Source organism: Canis lupus, chromosome 5, assembly GCF_048164855.1.
Source record: "Canis lupus baileyi chromosome 5, mCanLup2.hap1, whole genome shotgun sequence".
Taxonomy (NCBI): Eukaryota; Metazoa; Chordata; class Mammalia; order Carnivora; family Canidae; genus Canis; species Canis lupus.
This window is the reverse complement of record NC_132842.1, coordinates 83631003-83656786: the sequence shown is the minus strand read 5'-3', so window position 1 is coordinate 83656786 and position 25784 is coordinate 83631003. Positions and strand designations below refer to the sequence as shown.

General features: G+C 44.1%; 1 protein-coding gene and 1 long non-coding RNA gene across 5 annotated transcripts in view; both read left to right on the top strand.

Moving 5' to 3' along the window:
- KAZN (kazrin, periplakin interacting protein) overlaps positions 1-25784 on the top strand; it is a 1010923-nt gene that overhangs the window by 418678 nt on the left and 566461 nt on the right. The window lies entirely within an intron of this gene.
- On the top strand, positions 9-24109 carry LOC140634395 (uncharacterized). Of its 2 annotated transcripts, none has more exons than XR_012031895.1 (3): positions 9-971; positions 2682-2744; positions 23641-24109. It is a non-coding gene; the product is annotated as an uncharacterized lncRNA (long non-coding RNA). The 2 variants fall into 2 exon arrangements; XR_012031896.1 differs by lacking the exon at positions 23641-24109 and adding an exon at positions 6203-7534.

Below are 25784 nucleotides of genomic sequence, written 5' to 3'. Positions count from 1 at the left end.
CCACCACCACCATCACCACCACCACCACATTAGGGTTCTGGAAGGAAGTAGATGGGACCATGGAAGAGTTTAACTTGGGGTCCATTTACAAAGGTGAGGGCAGCTTAGAAGGAGAACGGTGAGAGCTGGGGATGCACTCTGGGCCTGGCGGAGTCCCTTGCCACCTCTAGGGCTAAGTAAGGTGGAGGGTGGGTGGGTGCTGGAACCCAGAGAGGGAGCTGTGGGCCCTGGAGGAGGACTTCAGCTGCCGCCCAGCTGTTGCAGAAGGCAGCCAGGGGACTGACGTAGCCCAGCTCCTTCCCTCCCACCTTCGATCACCTGCCAGTGCCCTCCCCGCCACCCCCCAACAATGACCAAAGCCAACAAGAAGCTAGATGGCAAGGGCATCCTCGATCCAGAGACCCCAGCCTTCCAGAGACGGATGGAGAGTGGATGGAAGGGGCAACAGGAATTTTTCCTCTACAGGAGGAGTAGATAAGATATTGAACCACCTGAATAGCAGGGGCGCACACAGAGCCGGGCACCCACCAGCACAGCGACAGCCATACTGTGCCTTTCTAAGTCTGCCTTCCTCCGGGGGGGGGAGGGGCACGCAGCATGCACACAGCTTCCCCACCCTGGCCACCCCTGTAGGAACTCTAGCGGCATCAGCTGTGGCTCAGAGCAGAGACGCGTCCTCACCAGCCACAGACTGTGACCCGGTCGCCCAGACACACGGGCTCAGAAGAAGGACGGCCAAACGTCCTCCACCCAAGGCCAGCGTCCGACACCTTCTCAAACTTGTGAAAGTTCCAGAGCTTCGGAGAAGCCCTCCCATCAGACTCACCCCCCTAACACGTGATAATTCTCCAAACTATTTTGACAGATGAAATTGCAGATAATTAGCCTGACTCTGCCAACTTGAAATTGCTGGGGATGATTTCTGTGGCTGTACTCGATTTTCTGGAAGATAATCTAAAATGGAGAAACAGGCCAGTGTTATCCTCACCTCACCCCTTTGACACATCGTTGTAAGCGTAGAAGAAAACTGTAGGTTGGTCATAAGCATCTACGATAAATGCAGGGGCTTAAAGCCACACCGCCTGGATCTGTTGACATAGCAACAAGATTGAAAAAGTGCTTTCACCTAAATGCCTTTTTACTAACGTCAGCCATCCTTTTGAGACAGATTCCATCTTCTCTACTCTATGAGTCTTTCCATCTCTATCCCGACATGCTTCTCTGCCGGTGACTTCAGTGGCATTGGATCTTGAAGGTTCACCGCTGCCCTCTTCTAGAGCCTAGAGTCAGCGTACCTTTGCCAGATGTTAGGGGATCGATTTCAGTAATGGCCCCATGTCTCTTCCTCTGTATCCACACCCTAATCATGTCACTTTATGGAGCTCCCATAAAGGCAGACTACACTTTCCCTCGCCATGCGTCTTAGCTCAGGTGGCCACAACCAAATACCGTAGATGGGGCAGGGTGGTGGACTGGTTTGAGCGACAGAAATTTATTTCTTATTTTTCTGGAGGCTGGACCTCTGAGGTCAGGATGCCAGTGTGGTTGAGTTCTGATGAGAACTCTCTTCCTGATTTACAGACGCTGCCTTCTCACTGTGCCCTCACATGGTGGAGAGAGTTCTAGCCTCTTCCTTTTCTTATAAAGACACTGATCCCCTCGTGGGGCCCCACACTTACACCCTCATCTGAATCTAATTGCCTCCCAGAAAAGGCCACTCATCCAAATATAATCATGTTGGGGTTTAAAACCACAACATGTGAATTTGGAAGGGACGCAAACATTTACTCCATAATATCATGTGACTCACTTTGACCAATAGAATAAAACAGAAATAATAGTGCGTCAGTTCTGAGACTAGGCTTCAGAGGCCCTTGCGTGATTCCTCTTGGCCTCTTGCAAGGGTATAAGAGACAAGGGGAGATAAGCTGCCCCAGCTAAGGTGGTCCGGCCATTTCCAGCCTAGAACTAAGCTCCCAGGGGACCCATAGCTACATGAATGAGTCTAGCCAAATCATGGAGGCCAGATTACATTGGCGGATCCCTAGCCAACCTACAAATGCATGACTTATAGTAATCAATGATTATGTTTTATGTTGCTGAGTTTTGGGGTGGTTTGTTATGCAGCAATAGCTAGCTGATACACCTTGGTTACTGGATAATTGCTATTATTTATCCTCTTCCTAGAAAGGAAGTCAACTGTGGTGTTTAAAAGCACAGAGTAGATTGAGACTTCTCAAATTTTAATCCTGCCTCTGCCCCTTACTATTTGTGCGACCTTAGGCAAGATGTTCCCATTGCCTCATGTGTAAAATGGATACAGTAACAGGATTGCATAAGGCAATTTGAGTATTAAATGAGTCAATGCATATAAAGTACTTCAAACAGTGCGTGATGCAGAGCAAGCAGCAGGGAAGTGTTTGCTATTATCCCTTTTAAAGGGCTTGGGACTTGGGCAGGGCAGGCCGGAGGGGAAGCCAGTTGATCCCCAGGTAACATTTGTTCCACTATGATATAAAGGTCTTTGATCTCACATCTTAGCATGAGACAAGCTCGCTTTTCCCAAAATAGGAAATGTAATCAAGACTGCTTTCGAATTCTCTGAGATGACTCTTGCTTATCTTCTCTGAGAAATAAAATGCATTAGCGTTTTGATGGCATTATTCCCTCTCTCTGTGTAGAAGCGATGGCAGAGAAGGGAGGCATCAATGAGGTGACTCCAGTGTGGAAAACCACGGTGAAAGGTACAGACCCCTTTGTGTTTCCTCCCTGTCCTCCCCACGTTGAGGCACTCGCCATTCTTATGCTGTGCAGCCAGATTATTTAGGTCTCCCCAGGTCTCGGGGCTGCCACCACCACCACCGTGGATGCCTCCAACCTCCCCGTGTCCCTCCTCACTCAGGGCATTTTGCCCCTGGACAAAGATTTTTGCATAACAGCTAGCTTGTTAAAAAAATCAGCCCTCTCAAGTAACCTATTTGCTGCTTACCATGTGTTTCTTTTTTTTTTTTAATTTTTATTTATTTATGATAGTCACACAGAGAGAGAGAGAGAGAGAGAGAGAGGCAGAGACACAGGCAGAGGGAGAAGCAGGCTCCATGCACCGGGAGCCCGACGTGGGATTCGATCCCGGGTTTCCAGGATCGCTCCCTGGGCCAAAGGCAGGCGGCAAACCGCTGCGCCACCCAGGGATCCCCATGTGTTTCTTAAATAATATTTTATCATGGAAAGTTGGATCGAATGGTGGGTAACCCAAACATTTTGGTGGTCAATGGCAAGCTAACTGAAGGACAAACAGGCACTCAGGACTCTCTCAACAACACACAGGGAGCAACCCATGAAGACCAATCCTGAGCCTCGAGGTGGGCTTATGAGTCACCAGCGGGAGGGCCTGAGATCACTTGATCATGGCAAGGCCCTCTGTCCTGGGGAATAGCTGGAGACATCCAAGTGCCTCGTTGTACACGTTCCCTTAAATCAATACTAACTCTCCTCCCTCCACTGTCTGCTCTACAGTTATGAACCCTACCTGTCCTTCAAGGCTGCCCTGTTCCATGTCTCTCAGGAAGGCTTCCCTGAGGCTCTGGCTGTCCTTACCCTCCCTCCTCTGGCTTCCCCATAGCCCTTTACAAAGGAATCTCTCCAATCCTCCACTGGGCAGTGAGCTCCTTGAAGATAGTAGCCATGTATGGGGCATCTCCTCCCTTCCCACATGACTCAGCCAATTGTGTATAAAGTTCTTAGAAAATAGTTGTTGGGTTTTTTTTTAAGTGAGTGGCCTCACAGTTATTTCATCTATTTTGGAGGTGAAACCTGCACTTCTTCCCAGATATGTGAATCTCCAAACCCAGGCCTCCTTTTGTAAGCTCTGATAGCTTCTAGCTGTACTGAACCACTTCTGCTGTCTTCCTTGGGGTACCTGGGACAAGGACAAGGTGCTTAAGGAGATCCTTTCACTCACATGTCTTCCTTTTTCATCAGCTCAGGCAGTTTTTGTCCTAATAGGATCACAAAGCAAGAAATATCAGCATCTTTCAGAGCAGTGCGGAAATAACTTGGCCTTGAGAAGTCCCATTGTCAGTGAATTTAAAGCTAGTCAAGCCAGACACTCTGAGTTGGACTCTTTACATTTTAGACTCTCATAAATCATAAAGTCATAATGCCAGACAGACATTTAGAAATCTTGTCCAATCCACCCATTAAAATATGCACTCCTTGGGAGGTGCTTTCTCTCCCAGTCCACACATTGTACAGATGCACATGGCCCAAGGACATAAAACTGGTAGTTGAGCTGGGCTGGAACTCTCTGGCTTCTTAACCAGCATCTGCTCACTACCCCATGCTGAGCGGGGATGGCGGGGGAAGGAATGGATTATTGTCTCCAAGATACACCATTGACTGTAATAGGCACTGTGATTACTAGTACAGAGTAATAAACCTCTGTGATAAGGATATAATGCAGAGACTTTCCTTGGCCCATTAATCCCCAGTAAATGTTGTTGCCTAGCTGCGGTCTTCCAGGCCCAGCCCCTGCTGCCCTGCCTATCACTTTGGAGCCTAAGGAACAGCATTTCATACATAACAGCAAGGCCCTATCAGATATGGCTGTATCACAAGAATTAGCACCAGAAACTGATTAAGAATTACAAAATTTGTTTTCATAATATTCCTATCTGCCTTGTGTGTATGTGTATTTGGAATATAATGAGCAAGAGCAATAATGTTAAATAGACATTCATTTGACATGGATAATGGGACTCTAAGAGAAAGGCCTTGTGCTTAGCACTTTGAGGACAGTGGGGTCACATCCCAAAAAAATGAAACATAAATGCTGCAAGCATGGTACAAACAAATTGGTCTGCCAGGGAGAGAGTGAGTGTGAGGGATTTCCAAAGAGGGTAGAGGATGGGGGAAGGCAGGAAAGGATTCAAATAAGGCTTCACAGATGTGGTAATATTTGAGCAAGACCTGGAAACTTCAGAATTTTTCAAGTGAGGAAAGGAGGAAGGATTCCAGGTCGAGAGAATAACTTGAGCCCAGAATATGTTAAAAGTGAGTTTTACCAGAGCTTGAAAATGCAGTTAATCTCTTCTCTACGTAATTTCTCAGAAGAAGCACAAAAGGGGGAGTAAGACCAATTTTATGAAGCTTCCAGTACAAGAATATATCGTTGTAGGTCAGTCTCATTCACAGAACACAGATAGAAAAATCCTAAATAAGGTATCAGGAAATTGAATCCAGAAGATAATTAAAATAAATACGTTATGACTAATGAAACTTACCGTAGGAATTCAAGGATGGCATGAAGTTTTAAAATCTATCAGTGTAACTCAAAACATTAATCAACTAAAGGAAATGGTAACAAGATTATCCAGTAGATACGGAATAAATGATCAATACACTTCATAATTAAAAAAAAATAGAAACCTCTTACCAAACTGAAAATAGATAAAATTGTCCTTAACATAATAAAATAACTGCTAAAACCTGAAAGCAAGCAGCATATTGATCATGAATTCTAGAAGCATTTATGTGAAAGTTGGGAACAAGGCAAAAGCACCTGCTTTCCCACATGTTACGCAATACCATATTTAAATTCTTTGCCAATACAATAGAATAATAAAAAAAGAAAAAAATTAGACACAAGAATTGGAAAAGATAATTTCATTATCCTCAGAAGTTATGACTATCTATGCAGAAATACTATAAGAATCTCTACATATAAATTTTTTGAAGAGAGAATCCCTAAAGGCTGTTGGATACAAGATCTACAGTTTAAAAAAAATCAATAGCTTTCCTACAAACCATAAGATGTATTAGAAAATATAATTGGAAAAATAGCCTGTTCACAATAGCAACAGATCTATGAGAGAAAGTAATAATTGCTATCACTTCCTGAGTTCCTACCTGTGTTCTAAGCATTTACATCTCCTACCTTATTTGATTCTCATAGCAAGTGTATAACCTAACTTACAACTAAATCTAACAGAAGCCTTATAAAAACTTTATAGACAAAAGTATATGATGTTATTGTAGGGCATAAAGGACTCAATAAATGAAAATATGTATGTATCATATTGTTTGATGAGAAGACTCAACATATATATGTTACAGATATCAAACTCTCTCCCTAATTAATTAAAAAACTCAAAACAGTTCGGTCAAAATCCTAACAGGAATTTTTTTATTGGGGTGATGACAGAGGAATGAAACCAGACGAACTGATTCTAAAATTCACACAAAATGGTAGACTTCTAAGAGTAACCAAAACATTTCTGAAAAAGAACAAGAAAGAAAGAACTGCTCTACCATTTACAAGGACTGATGTTATCCTAATGGAAACAATGTGATGGTGATATAGACCACCAGATTGATGGAAGAGAATAAAGATCTCAGATGTGGACACAAACATATATGGAAACTTAATACATGATAGAGTTGGCATTGCAAACTAACAGGACAAATATAAACCATTAAACATATTTCAAAGTGATGCTGAGCCAATGAACTTTCCACGTAAGAAAAAGAAATGAAATTATATCACTACCTCACACCATACACAAAAATAAAACTCAGACTGCAGACCTAGATGCAGAAAGAAAACTTGCAACGTATTAGAAGAAAACAAAACAGAGTATCTTTAAGTCCTCAGACTAGGAAAGGAGTTCTTAGTAAATACCCTGCACTTCCCCCTTACAAAAAAAAAATGAGTAGAACGAAACACTAATACATTTCTTTCATTGCACTTTGTGGAAAAAGTTAGAAGACAAACTACAGACTGGCAGTAGACATTTGCAATATATAACTGAGATAGTATCTGGGGTGCATAAAGAATCTTCAACACATCAATAAGAGAAGGACAACCAACCAACAACAGAAGAAACGGAACAGAGAATTGTGAGTTGGTCACACCAATACATGTGGGAGGAGAGAATGAAGCACACTAGTAGCCTGGGGATGACAACCAGCAACCAAACTTACTGTTTCAGAGCCACCCACTGAGGAAAGCCTACAATCTGAGAGTATCAAACATTGGTAAGGGGATGGGGAAGTGGGCCTAGCATGCACTGTTGCTGGAAGCATAACGCCGAAACAACCCCCATGACGAGCAATTTGGTATCATCTCATTAATATCAAGCTAAAATCAAGAAGTGTGCACACCAGGTGCCAACGATCCAGTGCAGCCATACACCTGAGCATTCTCCCCAGTGCGCCTAAGGAGACCCCTGTCAAGATATTCACTGCAGCACCATTTACTCTGGGAAAGAAAGGAAAAACTAGAGACAATTCAAATGCCTACAAAGAGAAGAACAATGGGCTCTCCTCCTAAGATGATAACTTAACACGTTCGAAGGAATAAGATACTGACAATTCTCAGAAACTGTAATAGTGACCAGTAATAACAAAAAAAAATATGGAATAAACACATGTACACAAAAGAAAACATACTATCACTGATATATATATGTATATATACACACACACATTTGTTTGCAATAGATAAATATATATATTGCAAATACTTATATATTTGCAAAAGGATAAGGAAAGTTCACTTGAAGGACATTCAATAAATTTCTTTGGAATATTAAGTTTCGTTGAGCTCTTGGTTGCCTGACATTTTGTCACATTATTTCAAAGACGGGTGTGGAAGAAAGCACAAATGCTCCAGCTTCCCTGCTGGGAGAACCTCTCTTATTATGTGCTTTTGTGCATTCTTTACATCTAGTCCATTGCATTAAGGTAGCTAAGAAACATTTTCATCTTTGTGTGTGGTGGGTTGGGGCAGATGGCGGTGTGTGTGAATAGAACCACCTCTTTCCGAGACCTCCTGAATTACATGTATGAGATGCTTTCAAACTTGGGACTTTGCATACCGCTGCTGAGAACAGATCCAGGCTGTGTGTTGTCATAACAACAAACACAATGATTTGAAATGCAGATTCTTTCTTTTACTCTGAAGGAAACCAGTGAGGAATATAGAATACTTTGTATTGGACAGGAGCCTGTTGGAGTCCGAATGTGACATTAGAAATTGGTTGTATGCCCAGCAGAGAAGAAAGTGTATGATTCATGAAGCATCTAAACTAAGAATCGTACAGGTTTTCAGAAAGCCTGTCCATTCACATTATAAAGTTTTGACACATAAAATTATTTTTGGATCTTGGGAGTCCTGTAAGAGTAGTTTTAGGTAGTGTTGGAGAGGCGCGGTGGGTTGTAGTGGATAAGCGTTCTGGCTCTGGAATCCAACAGGCCCGTTCACCACTTCCTAACTGGATGGCATTTGAGTGTGTTACTTACTATGTTAGTCAGGCTGCTCCAGAGAAACAGAACCAGTAAGATATAGGTATATACACAAAGAAAGAGATTATTATAAGGATTTGGCTCAGGCCATATGTGGACAGAAAGTCCCAAGACCTACAGAGTGAGTCAGCAAGCTGGAGACCCAGAGAGATCCAGTGTTTCAGTCTGAAGGCAGTTAGGCAGGAGGAATTCTTTCTTACTCAGGGGGATGAGCAACCTTTTTTTTTGTTCTCTTCAAGCCTTCAGCTGATTAGATGAGGCCCACCCTCACTAAGGAGAGCAATCTGCTTTATTCAGTCTACTGATTTAAATACTAGTCTCATTCAAAAACATCCTCCCAGGAACACACAGAATAATGTTTGACCAAATATCTGGGCATTCTGTGGCCTAGTCAAGTTGACATAGAAAATTATCCATCACACCTTTTCTGAGTCTTGGTTTCCTTATCTGTAAAAGGTAGCTAATATCAGTAAATAGCTCATGGAGTTGGCGTGGGGACAATAGATGAAGAGCAATCAGAGGAGTGGGGACTTCGTTAAATCATCAGTAAATCTTCACCAAATGCATTAATACATTGAACACATAGTGGAATCCTGTCTGAATTTTGTGTTTCTGAGTCTGTTCTTTTTTTTTTCTTCACATATTTTTAGGAGTCATGTATGAGTAGCCAAACCAGAGATTCCTTTTGTGATTCCTAATAATGGTAGCTTTAGAGACTCATTTTGGTCACCCAGGATTGTGCTAGCAACATTCACCCATGCCACTGCATATGGCTCTGGGTATTCAGATACCACTGATGAGCATCTATCCTGTTGATGGGCATGTCCATCTCTCCTAGTCTTTCCCTTTGAACAGTGCTCCATAGCAGTCGGGGCCCACCTCTAATGTTTTCTCTAGGATATATCCCTAAGAGAAGGATTTATGGACATAGGGTATGCAAGTGTTCAGTTTTAGAAGATCACGCTAAATTTTCCCCCAAAGTGGTCAGTTTGCCCTTGTGGAATGAGGGAATAATGATCTGATATCCTCTCACTGATCATTAAAAGAGGTGCTTATAGGGATCCCTGGGTGGCGCAGCGGTTTAGCGCCTGCCTTTGGCCCAGGGCGCGATCCTGGAGACCCGGGATCGAATCCCACGTCGGGCTCCCGGTGCATGGAGCCTGCTTCTCCCTCTGCCTGTGTCTCTGCCTCTCTCTCTCTCTCTCTGTATGTGACTATCATAAATAAATAAAAATTAAAAAAAAAAAAGAGGTGCTTATAGACTGTCCAACAATAGGAAAAGAACAGCTTGTAATATTCAGTGGGGAAAAATAAGAAGAAGAGATACAAAGTTTGATGTGATCACAGCCCCCTAGAAAAAGGGAATGGGTCCAAGCAATGTGATATCAGAACTGCAGGAAAAGGCTTGTACAAGATTTGGAATCAGACCTGGGCCAACCTGACCTCTCTGTGCCCTGTGATCTCATTTTTAAATGGGAGTAATTGATCACACCTAGTTCAAAGCATATAAACTGAGATCATGCATATAGTAAGTACTTGATAAAGGATGGAGAAAGAGAGAGAGCAATATGGCTTTAAAAATGAGGCAGATATTCACTAGAATGATACTGACGCTTATGGTGGGTCTTAAATTATGAGTGGTTTCTTTTCTTCTATTTTTAGAGCTCCTGGAAAGTGATTATATTGTTTACAAAATGAGAAAATTAATTTTTTTAAAGGTCCCATTATTTGCTACTTTGTGTGGATTCTGTGTGCTACTTTTACTTACACACCTCTCAGCTCAAAGTATCACCTGCATGGGGAGCTGGAGGATGGATTTGCTTGACTTTAGTTAAGTTGAGCAGGTCCTGATTTTCAAAGGGTTGTCTCTAGCACCAGCACTTGCACAAGGTAAGAATGACACCCCAGTGGGAATCTATCAAGGAGAGGAATCTAATGGTTTGATTATAATAACACATTCTATGCAAACTCTTCCACTTTGCTGGGGCCTGGATTTTCTAAGTATTAGAATTTGTACAGTGTGGGGAAAGCATTCAGGCCCATGAGCCATGAGGATGTATCTTTCCTAGGTCTTTAGAACCTCATGGCTTTATTGCAAGTGTGGACGGAGCATGGATGGAGTCTCTTGAGAGCCTGCAGCTTTAGGACATGCTTTTGTTCATCCAGTAGATATTTATAGGAAATATAAATACTCACCATGTGTCAGGCACTATTGTAGATGCTGGAGATATAGAGTGGGGTAGGCCAGGTAAGATTCCTGCAGCATCTATTCTAGGAGGCACGGTGACCATGAACAAGTACACAGATAAGTAAACAAGACAATTTGAAATCATGATCAAGTCCGTAAGGAAGTGAAGAGGGTATATGGAGGATAATGGAAGTCATTCTGTGGGGATGAGCTCAGAAAGGACTCTCAAAGAGGAGCTGACATGCAATCTGAGATCAGAAGGATGGGGAAAAGCCAGCCATGGAGAAATGTTCCAGGCAGAGGAAACTTTTTAAAATGCAGAACCTTTTTTTTTTAATGCAAAGACTTTATTCAAAACAATCATGATGTGTTCTAGGAATTGTCAGAAATACTATTGTGGCTAGGGCATCGTGATTGAGGAGGCAACTCTCCCGCACAAACACTTAGAAATGCTTGACAAATAAAGCGAACATCATTTTTTAAATGCATAGATGAACTTCCAAGAAGCAAAAGTGTTTTAATGGACCAGGAACAAAAGAAGAAGTGAAAGGCTATCTGATGACACAAGAACTTTTAATGACTAGAAATGTACAGAGATTGAGGTCTTGGACTCAAGGGAAGGAGGTAATAAGAAATGAGAGTCTCCCCTTTAAGGTAGGACACTGGGAGGGCTAATGCTCCCTGCCCCGTGAAAGGACAGATGGGAGGACAGGACTTGTGTGCTCCAATACATAACAACAAAGCTGGTGTTACTTGGTCTCAGTTCTGTTAAAAATAACCCTCTAAAAATTAACACCAAGAACTTGCACTCACATTGCCTTAGGATCAATATTTTCACAATCACATCACCCCAGAATCCCCAAGTAGAGCAGGAACTCACACACCAGTGCAAAACAGCAGTGGGGAATCTGGAGTTTAAGGGGAATCCAGAAACGGCAAAGACATGACTGCCTGAGAGAGAGAGAGGCACACTGTCCTCAACCCAGGTCATACAAAATTCCCACAGATGAAGCCCTGCTGAGAATGAGCTTCCAATCTCAAATTACAAATTAACAAGGAAAAGTTCCACCATGCGCAAACATCAGATTATAGAGTACAGTAAACTGAAGGGCTAGACCCTCCTCCCTAAGATCTCTGGGTCAGATAACCATGCAAAAAGTTACATAGTGTATTTAAAATGATTGAAGTCATGAAAGAGGCCATTACAAAATAGAATTTGACGGACGCTCTAAGGATAAGAAATTGGCAGGTTTTAAAAATAGCATAATATAATTTCTAGGCAAAAAATAGTAAATCCAAATCTTTAGGTGAGAGATTAAACAAATTAGTCTGATGTGGAAAAAAATAAACAGGAAGATAGACGTGAGGGAATGTCTCAGATTGTGTTGCACGGGGTTAAAAGGCAAAAAACAAAAACAAAAACATGGCAGAAAGGTTAAATGAAGTAGAAGCCTCAGTGAAAGAGTCCACTTACTTTTAATTGGAGTTCCAGAATCTGAGAATAGAGAAAATTTGGTGAAAGCAATATTCAAAGTTGTTATGGCTGAAACTTTACAGGCTTTTGATGGTAGACATGTATAGTAGGCTGAATGATGGCTCCCCAAATCTCTAGTCTCTGGAATCCCTAAATGTTACCTTAGGCAGGAGAGTCTTTGCAGGTGTGACTATGTGAAGGCTCTGGAGATGGATTACCCAGGTGGGCTCTAAACATAGTCACAATGGTCCTTGATAAGAAGGAGGCAGAAGAAAAATTCACACAGGCACACACAGAGCAGAAGGCAATGGGAAGAAGAAACAGAGAAGGATTTGAAGATGCTGGCCTGGAAGGTTGGAGTGACATGGTCAATAGTCAGGGAATGCCAGTAGCCACTGGAAGCTGGGAGAGGCAAGTAACAGGCTCAGCCCTAAAGCCCTTCTCTGGAGGGAGTATGGCCTTGTCAATACCTTGATTTTGGCTTGGGACATTGATCTTGGACTTCTGGCCTTCAGAACCAGAGGAATAAATTCAAGCTGTGAAAAGTCATCAAGTCTGTCATAATTTGTTACAGCTGTAATGCAACATGTATTTGTAGATTGAGAATATACAGGAAGGATAAACAAAATAATCCTCAGCTAGACACACGATAATGGAATCAGAGTATACTAAATACCAAGAAAAGACTTTGAAAGCACCGAGAAGAAAAGTGCAGGGGGCAGTGACCAAAGAGAATGTACAGTTGTTAGAGGTTAATTAATCCGGAAGACAGTGGAATGGTAGCTTTAAATTGCCTACAAAAATAAACTGCATTCAAAAGTGTGTGTGGGGGGAAAGGCATGTTCAGATACCACCTCACACCAAGTCAGAATGGCTAAAATTAACAAGTCAGGAAATGACAAATGTTGGCGAGGATGTGGAGAAGGAACCCTCCTGCACTGTTGGTGGGAATGCAAGCTGGTGCAGCCACTCTGGAAAACAGTGTGGAGGTTCCTCGGAAAGTTAAAAATAGAGCCACCCTACAACCCAGCAATTGCATTACTGGGGATTTACCCCAAAGATACAGATGTAGCGAAATGATGGGACACCTGCACCCCAATGTTTATAGCAGCAATGTCGACAATAGCCAAACTATTGACAGAGCCAGATGTCCATCGACGGATGAATGGATAAAGATGTGGTCTATATATACAACGGAATATGACTCAGCCATCAAAAAAAATTAAATCTTGCCATTTGCAATGACATGAATGGAACCAGAGGGAATTATGCTCAATGAAATAAGTCAATCAGAGAAAGACAATTATCGTATGATTTCACTCATATGTGGAATTTAAGAAACAAAACAGAGGAGCATAGGGGAAGGAAGGGAAAAATAAAACAAGATGAAATCAGAGAGGGAGACAAACCACAAGAGACTCTTAATCACAGGAAACAAACTGAGGGTTGCTGGAGGGGAGGGGGGTGGAGGGATGGAGTAACTGGGTGACGGGCACGAAGGAAGGCACAGTATGTAATGAGCACTGGGTGCTATATACAAAAGATGAATCACTGAACTCTACCCCTGAAACTAAACTCAACTACACTATGTGTTAATTAATTGAATGTAACTAAAATTAAATTTAAAAAAAAGAAAAGACATATTCAGGGGGATAAGGCTGAGTTTACCACTAATCAAACCTTCCTGAAGGAGCTGGTCATAGGTAATACTTCAGAAAGAAGGACAAAAAATCCAGAAAGACATAGTAAGATAGAAAAAACTACGGTAAGCCATGAAATGGAGAAATATGTTATTAAATATAAGTAAGCATCCATTTTGAGTTTATCTTTGTGTCTGGTGTAAGAGAATGGTCCAGTTTCATTCTTCTGCATGTGGATGTCCAATTTTCCCAGCACCATTTATTGAAGAGACTATATGTAGTCTTTTTTCCAGTGGATAGTCCTTCCTGCTTTGTCAAAAATTAGTTGACCATAAAGCTGAGGGTCCACTTCTGGATTCTCTATTCTGTTCCATTAATCTATGTGTCTGTTTTTGTGCCAGTACCACACTGTCTTCATGACCACAGCTTTGTAGCACACCTGAAATCTGACATTGTGATGCCCCCAGCTCTGGTTTTCTTTTTCAATATTCCCCTGGCTATTCGGGGTCTTTTCTGATTCCACACAAATCTTAAGATAATTTGTTCCAACTCTCTGAAGAAAGTCCATGGTATTGTGATAGGGATTGCATTAAATGTGTAAATTGCCCTGGGTAGCATTGACATTTTCACAATATTAATTCTGCCAATCCATGAGCATGGAATATTTTTCCATCTCTTTGTGTCTTCCTCAATTTCTTTCAGAAGTGTTCTGTGGTTTTTAGAGTATAGATCCTTTACCTCTTTGGTTAGGTTTATCCCTAGGTATCTTATGCTTTTGGGTACAATTGTAAATGGGATTGACTCCTTAATTTCTCTTTCTTCAGTCTCATTGTTAGTGTATAGAAATGCCACTGATTTCTGGGCATTGATTTTGTATCCTGCCACACTGCCGAATTGCTGTATGAGTCCTAGCAATCTTGGGGTGGAGTCTTTTGGGTTTTCTATGTACAGTATCATGTCATCTGTGAAGAGGGAGAGTTTGACTTCTTCTTTGCCAATTTGAATGCCTTTTATTTCTTTTTGTTGCCTGATTGCTGAGACTAGGACTTCTAGTACTATGCAAACTCAAAATGGATGAAAGATCTAAATGTGAGACAAGATTCCATCAAAATCCTAGAGGAGAACACAGGCAACACCCTTTTTGAACTTGGCCACAGTAACTTCTTGCAAGATACATCCACGAAGGCAAGAGAAATAAAAGCAAAAATGAACTATTGGGACTTCATCAAGATAGAAGCTTTTGTACAGCAAAAGAAACAGTCAACAAAACTAAAAGACAACCTACAGAATGGGAGAAGAGATTTGCAAATGACCCATCAGATAAAGGGCTAGTATCCAAGATCTATGAGGAACTTATTAAACTCAACAGCAAAGAAACAATCCAATCATGCAATGGGCAAAAGATATGAAGGGAAACTTCACAGAGGAAGACATAGACATGGCCAACACGCACATGAGAAAATGCTCCGCATCACTTGCCATCAGGGAAATACAAATCAAAACCACCATGAGATCCCACCTCACACCAGTGAGAATGGGGAAAATTAACAAGGCAGGAAACAACAAATGTTGGAGAGGATGTGGGGAAGGGGGGACCCTCTTGCACTGTTGGTGGGAATGTGAACTGGTGCAGCCACTCTGGAAAACTGTGTGGAGGTTCCTCAAAGAGTTAAAAATTGATCTGCCCTACGACCCAGCAATTGCACTGCTGGGGATTTACCCCAAAGATACAGATGCAGGGAAACGCCGGGACACCTGCACCCCGATGTTTCTAGCAGCCATGTCCACAATAGCCAAACTGTGGAAGGAGCCTCAATGCCCATCGAAAGATGAATGGATAAAGAAGCTGTGATCTATGTATACAATGGAATATTCCAGCCATTAGAAATGACAAATACCCACCATTTGCTTCAACGTGGATGGAACTGGAGGGTATTATGCTGAGTGAAGTAAGTCAATCGGAGAAGGACAAGCATTATATGGTCTCATTCATTTGGGGAATATAAAAAATAGTGAAAAGGAATAAAGGGGAAAGGAGAAAAAATGAGGGGGAAATATCAGAAAGGGAGACAGAACATGAGAGACTCCTAACTCTGGGAAACAAACAAGGAGTGGTGGAAAGGGAGGTGGGCGGGGGTTGGGGGTGACTGGGTGATGGGCACTGAGGGGGGCACTGGATGGGATGAGCACTGGGTGTTATACTATATGTTGGCAAATTGAACTCCAATAAGTAAGTAAATAAATAAATAAATACATACATACATACAGAAATAAAAATAAGCATTAAATGAATCAAACAATAAAAAAGTGGTGACTTAGACACTATAAAAAAGAAAACAGAATTAAAATACACAATAGTAACGGTAGAAACAATATGTTAGCTTAACAGGAAATGACCAATACAGTCGGTTCTAGGAAAGAAAGCAGGGAGGAGTATGGTGAACACACACCACGTACGGCCAGTACAAAATAAGAGTGGCAAGATATATCCCAATGTATCACAAAATAAATCTGACTATAGCAAGAATCACAAACAGTATAAACAAACTAATCCCACCACTTAAAAGTCAGACTCCCTGATGAATAAACAAAATCTGCATGCTCTGTGCTTTTATCAGGAAACACCTAAAATAAAAGCACTCAAATACTTAAGAATTGGAAAGGAAAAACCCTCAACTATTTAAAGACAGAATTTTCTACACCGAAAACTCACAGGATGTACATACTAACTAATAAAACCAAGTTGGGAATTCAGCAATTTTGCTAGGAACAAGTTCAAGTATATAAAACTCCGTTGTGTACATCAGCGAAAACAATTAGAATATGTAGTTTTAAAAATATGTCATATGCACGAACAATAAAAACTTCAAGGTACCTAGAAATGAGCCTTTATGGAGTAATTTCTAACTTATTGAAAGGCATAAAAGATGACCCAGAGAAATGGCAATGATAGGCTGTATTCATTAGTGGAGAGAATCCATATTATCAAATGGAAATTTCTCTCAAATCTGTCTATAAAGTTAATATAATTCTAATCATGAGCCTAACAGAATTTTCTATGGAAATTTATATGGAAAAGCAGGGAGGCAATATAACTTTTAAAAAGAACAATATGGGGAAGGGACTTTCCTCCCTAAATAGACACTATAAAGTCGTAATAATTAAGGCAGTATGATTGACTCAGAGATAGACAAATCAATCAGTGGAATGAAATAGAGCAGTCGGCCCTAACCCCATATATGAGAACTTAATCCATAATAGGTGTGGCATTATAAATCAGTAAGAAAGAGCAGGAACTGACAAAACGTAGTACCGGGATTGTCATTTTTCCACATGCAAAAAAAAAAAAAAAAAAAAAAAAAAAAAATTCCATTAGAGCCTTGCCTCAACACATAAAAATCCATCCCAAGTGGATAAAACCTAAATTACAAAGGCGAAGTTTTACCACATTGAAGAAAATATAGGAAAATATCCTATGACATTTCTTCAAAATGTGCAAAAGATTAAGAAAATATCATAAATCTGACTATATTACAACTGAAAATATCTAAAGAACAGAAGTCACGGGAAAAGTAAAAACACAAATCAGAGTGGAAATGGGTCCTTACGCACAAAACAAGAACAGAAACAAAAGTTAGCATGTGGATTATGAAAAGTGGGCCTTCGATTCAGTAAGAACAAGCCAAATAACCCGACAGAATTGAAGATAAGGTGTATAAATAGAAAAATCCACAAAAGACAAAACCTGAATGGCCTCTCAGCACATGAGAAAGACGTTGAACCTCACTAATCATCAGGGGAATGCAAGAGGAGGCAAGGGGGTCTTTTCCACCCCATCAACCCTGGCAGGGCCCTCTGTCCAGATGCCCTGGGAGAGGCAGGAAGGCAGGGTGGAGAAACTCTCGAGACTCACGGCATGTTTTGGCCTAGACTGGCAAAAAATGGTTAATGACGACATCAAGAGTTGGTGAGGAGGTCGAGAACCAGGACCCTTCATAGCCTGTGTGGAGGAGAGCAAATCAGATCGACTTAGAGAGGCATTGGCCCTATTTAGTGACACCGTGGATGCGCATATTCTAGGATTCAGCATTTCCAATTCTGGGAATACACCCAAAAAAGACTCCCACGTGTTGATAAAGAAGCCAGTAAAGCCAAGACGAATTTACCGCGGCCCAACTTCCCCAGTGAACCTCTTTCCTCTCGGGTCCTTGTCTCCGAGCTGCTGAGGGGAACCTAGACTGAGGCCACAAGCTCACTTCCAAAGAGTGACACGTGCCACGGAGCACCTCACTGAGGTCACTCCGGTCCGGCAAGAAGAAGGGGGACAAAAAGCAAAGACCGAATCCAAGGGCTGTGAGCAAACAGGGGGGGAGATACGCCGCCTACAAGAGGAAGCATGGCTGTGGGGCAGGAGAGAAACGGGCTGCTGGAGGATTTGCAGAGAAACGGGAAGAACTGAAACGCCAGGGTCCAGTGGGAGCAGCCCCAGGCCGGTGCCAGCGCTTGTAGCTGGGCCTCATTCGGGGATTCCCTTGACCGCCTGGGCAGTTCGGCACCGCCTGATTACGTGCTGTCCCGTGTCTGATCCCACTGTGATGTCATTTATTTGCATTTACATTCCAGACGGATCTGCAGAGCAGGATTGGACACTGATGGATTCTGCTTTGATAGAAAATATCATTGAATGTCACTAGACTCCTTGACGCAGCGTCAGGCGACCATCTGATTTCCCCAAAGTGACATTTCAGCAGTAAATTAGAAGACATTCACCTTGACAGTAATATAAGGGATGATGACTTAAATTTGTAATTTTATTATGTATAAAAAACAAACAAACAAATGATAGCCCTTAGGAATTCGCATCATGTGTTATTCAGCCGATAATATGTCAGCTTTAAGCAGGGTGATTTTTTTGTTAAGCCCGTGGCATCTGGCTACTGAGTCAATCTGTTGTGAACAGCAAAAGCATCGTAGTAAGGTTCTTGGCATTTGTCTGGCTGCTGATTTGGAAGGAGAGATGCTTAAATTGACTTCCGCCTCCTCATGAAGGTGAATAAAGGAGTCCCCGGGAAAGCTAGCTTTGGCTGCTCAGTGTACAATGCGTTTACACTGCGCCGTGGAGTCAATGAAACCCATCACTTCAAATGACCGTCAGTGAAGCGAGCTACTCCCTACTGGCTGGAGCAAAAGCAGGGAGCTGGGTGGATATTGTAGGGACAGGCTATGCACGGAGGCCCTAAGAAAGAGTCGCCGCCTTTGGGGACATCAGAAAATGTCATTATTTGAAACGGAAAGTACGAGAGAGCTACGTATAAAGACTTGACGTCCCTGGGCTTGTCCGTCACAGGAGATGGTCCTTACAGAGTTCCTAATGGCACCACGTTTATCCCATAGCCATTCAAAGAACCTGTGGCCCCATAGACGTGAGCATCATGGGACCCTCGAAAAATCTTATTAGGGGAAGAGCGGATGAGAAGTTAGGAGCTCAGAGTCAGGAAGGTCCGAGTTCAGATTTCAGCTTTCACAAGTCCATAGGTGTATGTGTGATCCCGCAGAATGTCATTTAACCTCCCTGAGTCTTGGTTTCCTCATCTGTCAAGTCTAAGGCCACGAGGGCCTGTTACAGTGAGTAAAGAAGATAGTGTACGTTACACAATAATCACTCAGTAGGTGGTGCCTGCAACTATTATTCCTATTAGTGTCAGCCTACAAACAACGGGAAGAAAATTCTACCCTATAGAGAATTCTATGGAAAGTTCTACCTGTAGAGGCATGTTGTACATTTTCTGGCACTCTTGGTGCAAAGAAAAGGAAAACGCAATTGGAGATTAGGAATCTGTCAGAATGTATCAGCATCAAGCAAGGAAACTGAGACTCTCGAGGGAGCGAGCCTGTGTTTTAGACAATTAATCCAACGTTTCTGGCTTGAGGGAGGAGTTTTCTGGGAGATCTGGCTCCTGTCTTCTCGTCCAACGCTCCCCAACTTCTTGTCTGTGGTTTGACCTCAGCAGGACAGGCCACATGGCTGTCCCCGAAGCCACTCCACTGCAGGCCATCAAATTAGCTTCTGGCTCATGCCTCAGTGTCTCATGAGCTTGGTGAGCCCGTCACCAGGACGCTTCTGTGAGCACAGAGAAAAATCAGGCTTCTGCAGAAATGATGGCCAGACGGAGGCTTTGTGGTGACCACCTCCCCACCCAGGAACTGTCCCCCTGTGAATTCTTGTCTGGAACCCCCAGCCTGTAGTTCAAGTGCAGTTGTCCATATGGAGCGCTCAGTAAGCATATGAGAAAGGACAGTTGATCCTATATTTTTCCTTCTTATGTGAGTTCTATTGAGCATTTGCAAGGGGAGGAAGCCTGTCTTCTGGAAGCTCTCCATCCTTAGACAGGGCCTGCAGTTCCAGCTTAGGCCACACGCTATAATAAATACGCCTTGTTTCGTCTTCCCAGTGCCCCTGTGAAGCCAATGTTCTTGGTCCCATTTCACAGAGAAGTAAACTGAGGCTCCAATGGCTTTCTCAAAGTCAGGGTGGGGAAGTGGGAACGACAGGACGTGAACCTTGGGCTGACAGCCGTGCCCGGCCACCCCTCATCTTACTGCCTGTGAAGCTGCTGCCCCTCCGAGGACCTCTCTTGTCACAGGGCATGAGTACCCAAGGCCCTGTGCCCTGTCCATGCTGCCCCGTGAAGAATTCACCGTTTTCCCGGAGTCGTCAGGGATTAGGGCACGTTCTCTCTCTGCAGAGGTCAGTCTTGCACGCTGTGCCTTAGGGGATGTCAATGGTTTGCCACCAGTGATAAATAATTGCTTAAATAAATAAATAAATTGCTAAATAATTGGGGAAGAGCTCCCAGTTGAGTTTCGAGACCTACTTGGAGCAAGGGTGGCACGGTCCTCAGGCAGCAGGGACACCCCCAGCACCCATTCAGCGCTCGATTACCTGGCACTTTACAGTCTTCTCCTGTCAAAGGCTTTGTTGAGATGCTGGGATCTGCCTTCCATCCGCAGCTTTGCAATGTCCATCCTAGGGGATCACCGGCGGAGCCATGCCGACAGATGACACAGCTCTGGGTCCCTGGTTAGCGCGCGGAACGTTCTTTCCTAGGAAGACCCTACAAAGCTCAGCTGACTGTTAGATGTCATCATAGGAGGACAGAGACGGAAGATCCCAAGGCCTTGCCTCCTCGGAAGTATAATTGAGACATTGCACGTTAAATAACCCACATTTCCCACGGGCGGTCTTTGGGTTCTGAGCAGATTCCGTTGATAAGTCTGGAATTTTCTGGGTTAACTATTGTTGAACAGGTGTCTTTCTTCAAGACTTTTCAGGACCTTCATTGTGCTGTAGGCACACTTCTCTTGTGATTCTTCAAAAAAGAGTCTCCAGGGCCCTTTCAGCCACAGAGTCCTGTGCGTATCTCTTTTCAGAATGCTGATGTGGCTGGACCCTGGGACTCCGAGTGGAGCCCTGGGTTTAGGGTCTATGAGGCATTCCCAGGGTCCAAACGAATAGCTGCAAGTGAACTCTTAAACTATGACCTGTTTTTCAGGTGTCTTCCCGTCATGCGGGCCAGGACCACCCAACGAGCGGGTGATTATAACCAAGTAACGAATATGTGCCTGGTCCCCGGGCGGCCAGGCCAAGTCTCCAAAACCGGTGTCATTACTTTGCAAAATGGGTCTTAAAACGCCTCAGTGACTGGGATTTGGAGAGTCTGCCTTTGATCTTCTCAGTGTGTGTTGGCGGAGGGAAAGTTCTGAGAAATGTCACCGGCCGAGGAACTCGTCTGACCAGACCGCAGTGAACAAAGGAAAAAAAGAGGCAAATCCGTCTTTTTCCCTTTGTTACTTTAAACTGAAGTTGTAAAAAAATAAAATAAAATAAAATAATAAAATAAAATAAAATAAAATAAAATAATAAAATAAAATAAAATAAAATAAAATAATAAAATAAAATAAAATAATAAAATAAAATAAAATAATAAAATAAAATAAATAAAATAAAATAAAATAATAAAATAAAATAACATAAAATAAATAAAATAAAATAAAATAATAAAATAAAATAAAATAAAATAAATAAAATAATAAAATAAAATAAATAAACAAACAAACAAACTGGAGTTGTAGCGGCGTTTCGGCTCTAGCTGGCAACTTCCTGCGCTGGGCCTGGTGAGGTCTGATGGCAGGGCGTGCTTCAAGGAGCACCCGACCGGCCTTGCTTACGCAGCACACTACCCCAACAACCCTGGCTCGGTCGGTCGAGGCCAAGGGTCAAGTCCCTATAACAAGCCCGGCGGGGAGGAGCCTCCCTTTTTGCTCAAGGAACCCAGGCCCGGCACCGGACACAGGGCCCTGTCCTCCTGGAGCCTCAGGCCCGGTGATGTACCTGCAGCCGTTGTTGGTTTCAGGTCTCCGTTAGCATCTCTGCCCTGTACCTGTGAGGGATGGAAATGAAGGGCGTCACCGGGCGGCTGTATTTGGTCCGGATGCCCCCCAAGGGGTTCGGAGCAGGATGCCTTACATTCGGCTCTGTGGTACCCATGCAGCATCCCTACCCCCGAAGGCGTAATGCATAGAAATCCTCGCCCCTGCGACCCTCTGTTGTGTGTCCGCCAGGGAGGTGGGTCCCCAAGACATGCAGGCCCTCCCCCCCCCCCCGTGAGCGATGTGAACATCCTTCTTTTTTTTTTTTTTAACATCTTTCGACCACTGCCTAAGGCTCAGATCCGAGTCCCTTCCATCCTCCTTATGATTCTTGTAGACGTTTCCCCTGTGGAAGCTCATCTAATAAACTTCCCCGACTCTGACTTCCGACTACGAAACAGGCTGGGGCTTATTTGTCTAAGGGCTGACGTGGTCTGCAGCAATGGCTTTGTGACTTTTAAGAACCGTGAAACCTGTTTTGCATATAAAATTTGCATAAATTATTATTTCTATAAAGCAAAACCACCCCACCAACCAAACAAGGAACTAGTCCCATGGAGACTGATTTGAAGACCCTCAGGCCCTGCCCGCTTAGCCCCTGCCCCCTGCAAGGCACCTCTTTGGAACCCTGGTGTTCCCTGGAATAGAATTTGAGAAACATCATCCATCGATGAGTTCTGCACTGTGAGTAAGAAGGCTTGGGTTTCATCCTTGCTCGAACACAAACCCCAGGCTGGAGTTGGTCAAATTATCAAACTCCGTTTCATTATTTCCTCTTCTATAGGATGGACTCTAATTTTTTTCACAGGATCGTGTTGAGTTAACCAGATATACCGATAAACTAAAATAGTTGGCATTTTATACTCATCCACATGTTTTCACGTCTGTTAATTCGCTTTCCTATTTAAAACATCCCTGAAACAGCAGTAGGGCACATACGAATAAATGTAAAATGCCTTAGGGAAGAAAATACAAATGCTGTCCAGAAACCAAGCTTCTGAAGACGTGAACCACCCACAGTGCGCGCAGGCACGAAGGCTACAGCAGGTCTATTTAGCAGACGCCACTCACCGACGTGACAGGCGGCGCTGGATTCACATCCCCTTCCCTGCACGGATCCACTCGGTAACCACAGTGGACCTGTCCCTCTGGAATCTGATTCCTCCTTCATTTGGGGTCCATGTGGTTCAGGTGGCCTGACTCCTAAGAGCCTGGCTCCAGAGGTGATCCCAGGGCCCAGGCCGGCCCCCCAAAGCTCTCCCTGGGACCTCGGCTGGCTCTGCTGGGAAGAGGCCGTCTGTCTCAGAAGGGCCGGCATGAAAGGCCACATGAGCCAGAAACTCTGCCTGAGAATGAAGCCGCCACCGGCAACAGCGAAAAGAGCCAAAAGCAGGTGGGAGAGACGGAGTGCTGGGCACGTAACGTGAGCCCCTGGGTGCAGACGTGCCTGAAGGCAGCTCAGTGAGATGTTTCCTGCCCCCAACAAAATCCACTCCTTCACTCGAGCTAGTTTGCGTTGACTTTCCTGCAGAGTCAAGAGTCCCAACCCACACGATAACCTTGGACAGGCTGCTTGACCTCTCTGTCTCAACGTTCTTTCCTAGGGGATGAGGTACACGCACCTCCCGCTGCTGTGCAGACTGCAGGAGCTCATGGCGCCAAGATCACGCTCCACAGCCGGGACTCTCAAGATTGGCAGACTTTGCCTACCTAGTTCCGTTCCGTCCCCTCCGTGGCCGAGCTCAGAAGCTGAATTATTTCACTTCACGGATGAGGTGGCTGCGGCAGAGAGAAATTAGACCCTTCGTTTAGGGTCGGTAGCGAGGAAGAGGGTTAGGATCTAAGCTCAGGTCTGATGTCATGGTCCCTTCTCACCCAGGTACGCTGTGAGTGAGGCCCCTGGCTTGCGAGACTTACAAGTTCACCCACGCTGCTCAGAGCCCCCACTGGAGGACCATTCACAGGGGCACTGACTTACTGATGCCCTTTAGAATTGTGCAGTGCAACTTGCCCCATAAGTCACAGTCCCAAAGGTCACACAGACACAGGGGACCTCATAGGAGCAAATACCAGCAAGATGTTAACATTGCAAAGGACCCACTTGCTCATCTAAACTGCACTCCCAACACCTCCCAGCCACTCCCATTTCCCACCTCTCTGGCCCACCTCCAGCTGGTCCTACCGAAGGCCCCTAACCTGCTTTGCCAGAGGGGAGAAGGGCCAGATAGATTTCCAGGCCCCTGTTGCTTGCTGAGCCACTGCCAACCTGTTCCCTGGGTTGACAAATATGCTTTGGTTTAACATAAGCTTTTCTTCCATTGGCTTTGGCTTTTTGGCTTTCTCCAGCGGGGAATAAAGTGATGCAGAAGCACATCATGAAGCACAGTAAGTCACTTGCACAAAACAGGTCTCTCTCTGGCTCTTGATGGGTTTCTGGAACTCACTGAAGGTGTGTGGTTCGAAGCTGAAGTGGGGACGAAGGGGGTCATTCCTGCACCCACGCATTCACCCAGCGAGTCAAGGACAGGCCAAGGCAGGCCCGTGTTCTCGCCTTGCATTTGAACGCTTGTCTTTAGGGTCAGGCTCGGGGAGATGGAGCCTGCCCTGACATCTTCCAAAGCCCCAGGACGTTCCTGCCACAGCTGGGCATCAGGGAAGCTGGCCAGTCTGCTTAGACTTCCAGCTGTGCTGACCCCTTGCTTCCCTGGGACCCAGGCTACCAAGACAAAGGTTCTCAGTGAACTCAAGAGTTCCCATTAGATACCCCCCCTCGGAGTCCCGGAAGTGCCCTGCCATGACATCGTAAGCCTCAGCTCCGGTGCTGGGGACCAGAGTTAAATCTCTAAAGGATAAAAACAACAATGCAATAAGACTGAGACATCTCTCAAGTCCCGGGGACCGAACCGTGAACCAAATGCTCTACATCCACCCTCTACTTTGGTCTTCCCAATGACCCTAGGTCCCAGGGTCATAGGTAATGAGATCATGACTCTGAGAGGTTGCATAGCCTGTCCCAGGTCACCCAGCAGGAGTTGGCTGAGCTGGGACTCAGACCTCAGCTTATCTGATTCCATGCTCTTGCCCAACATGCTCTACTTCTCACCCCTTACCCACCCCCCACTCTCTGCAAAGTTCTTTTATCTGGACTTGGAAGGAAGAGAGCTCTTTGAAATTTCAGCCTAAATGAGAGACTGTTTTGAACAGAGTGGTTTCTCAGCTCACTCAGATTTAACAGTCCCATGACCTCCCCGACCTCATCTCCCTGCCTCCAGCCCTTGCTCGCTCTGCTCTGGCCACACTGGGCTCCTGGCTTTTCCTCAGACACAACCAAGCACACTCCCACCTCAGGGCTTTTGTATCTTCTATCATCTCTTTCTGGAACATTCTTCCTCTCAATGTCCACATGGCTCCCACACTGACTTTCTTCAGGACTCTGCTCAGATGTCACGTATCAGCGAGCGTTACCCTGGCGACTGTCTGAAACGGCAGGTCTTCACCCTTTATCCCCTTTACCTTGACTCTGAGACATTTACCCCTGCACTTCCCTGAACAGCATGAATCACCACCAGACTTACCTGTTTTTTTGTTTATTGTCTGTCTCCCTACCCCCCCCCACCCAACCCCATTTGATTGTATAGTTCATGAGGGCAGAGACTTTTTCTGATGAACTCACAACCATGTGCCCAGACTAGCACAGTTCCTGGCTCACAGAAGTACTTTCTAAGTATTCATGACCAAATGGACGAAT